Raw genomic sequence first — 2,237 nt, forward strand, 5'->3', positions numbered from 1 at the left:
AAAAAATATATGCTAATATAAAATTAAATGATAAAAGTAGCCTATATAAAACTGCAAAATAAACATTCATCTATCGGTACTTTTTACTTAAGTACATAAAAAATCAAGTACTTTTGTACTTTCACTCGAGTAAAATTTAAAACTGAGTACTTTTACTGGAGTAATATTTTATTATATGGATCTGTACTTTTACTCAAGTACTTGATTTGTGTACTTCGTCCACCACTGCTAATAAATATAGTCAAAATGTATATATTTAGACTGTTAACAGATTGTAGTGGTCTCATCTAATGTGCTTTCTTTCTCACACGCAGCCCCATAGTTAACTCTCCTGAGGTAAATAAAGTAAAATAAAAAATGACAGAGCCCCAGCTATTTCTTGCCGGTTTTACTTAGTTTCACCTATTCATACAATATGCAAATGTAACATTCAATGCCATAACCATTCATAAACACTAATTTGTAAAATAACAACATTTACTGCAACCCCTTCATTGCAGAGCCTTTAAAAAAACTATTTTAACGGTTCTGCGCCATCTTTAGTTCTGAAGCGGTGTGCAATGACAGCTGGGTGATTTTCCCTCTCCACTTCCTGTGAAGTGATGTACCGATGTTCCCTTATTCGCTATTTGCTGTTCACAGCGCCCTTCGAACTGAACATGTTCGCTCCCTTCGGATTGGAATCTCCCTTATGATGGCGGAATACCCTGTGAAGTCCACTTCGTAGTCCATTTACAGTCAAATGGAATGCACCTATAGACTAACGCGGCGTGTTTCAAAGCACTTAAGTGGACTTTTTTTATTTATTATTTATGTATTTCAGCCATAAAATAATTCAGTGTAATTTCTTTTTTAATAGTTGCTGATGTCCAAATGTTCAAACCCACTAGGCTTCAAGACAGTGAGTATTTTTAATATTATTATTTTACCATGCAGATACTTAAATATATATAGCATAATTCCACATTTTAGTCCATTTATTCTTCACTCTGTTTTTTTTACTTCTATTACTCATCTAATATTTCTACTGTTCCAGATTATTTGTCATCTTCAACTTCAGAATCAGATTCAGAATCAGAAAGAGCTTCATTGCCAGGATTGTTTACATTAAAAAGGAGAAGGCTTTGATGAGGAATCCAGAGGGATTTTCTAAGCCCTTTTCCTCACTCTGCTGTCAGATATATATACAGTTCTTGAAGGGTGGGCAGGGCAGCACCAATAATTCTCTCAGCAGTCCGATCCGTCCTCTGCACTGTAAAAAAAAAAAAAAAGGGTTTAAAAAAACCCCTTTTGGGCATTTTTGAAACCCAGGGCTGGGTTTAATGTTTGACCCCCATCTTTAGTTCTGAAGCGGTGTGCAATGACAGCTGGGTGATTTTCCCTCTCCACTTCCTGTGAAGTGATGTACCGATGTTCCCTTATTCGCTATTTGCTGTTCACAGCGCCCTTCGAACTGAACATGTTCGCTCCCTTCGGATTGGAATCTCCCTTATGATGGCGGAATACCCTGTGAAGTCCACTTCGTAGTCCATTTACAGTCAAATGGAATGCACCTATAGACTAACGCGGCGTGTTTCAAAGCACTTAAGTGGACTTTTTTTATTTATTATTTATGTATTTCAGCCATAAAATAATTCAGTGTAATTTCTTTTTTAATAGTTGCTGATGTCCAAATGTTCAAACCCACTAGGCTTCAAGACAGTGAGTATTTTTAATATTATTATTTTACCATGCAGATACTTAAATATATATAGCATAATTCCACATTTTAGTCCATTTATTCTTCACTCTGTTTTTTTTACTTCTATTACTCATCTAATATTTCTACTGTTCCAGATTATTTGTCATCTTCAACTTCAGAATCAGATTCAGAATCAGAAAGAGCTTCATTGCCAGGATTGTTTACATTAAAAAGGAGAAGGCTTTGATGAGGAATCCAGAGGGATTTTCTAAGCCCTTTTCCTCACTCTGCTGTCAGATATATATACAGTTCTTGAAGGGTGGGCAGGGCAGCACCAATAATTCTCTCCGCAGTCCGATCCGTCCTCTGCACTGTAAAAAAAAAAAAAAAGGGTTTAAAACAACCCCATTTGGGTCATTTTGGCAACCCAGGGCTGGGTTAAATGTTTGAACCAGCATGTTGGGTTGCTTTTTTATAGTTTATTCATGTGCTCACACTTACATATAATGAACAGAGTTAAGGTTATGCGTATTTGGCGTGCTGTCCGAGGGGAGGG

The 2,237-nt window shown here is 36.5% G+C and overlaps 1 pseudogene; it reads left to right on the forward strand.

Annotated features, from left to right (window-relative positions):
- Positions 1 to 1,128, forward strand: part of LOC107597681 (E3 ubiquitin/ISG15 ligase TRIM25-like) — a 4,375-nt pseudogene extending 3,247 nt beyond the window's left edge.
- The last annotated feature ends 1,109 nt before the right edge of the window (positions 1,129 to 2,237 follow it).

Source organism: Sinocyclocheilus grahami, unplaced genomic scaffold (genome assembly GCF_001515645.1).
Source record: "Sinocyclocheilus grahami isolate Dianchi unplaced genomic scaffold, SAMN03320097.WGS_v1.1 scaffold234.1, whole genome shotgun sequence".
NCBI classification, from domain to species: Eukaryota; Metazoa; Chordata; class Actinopteri; order Cypriniformes; family Cyprinidae; genus Sinocyclocheilus; species Sinocyclocheilus grahami.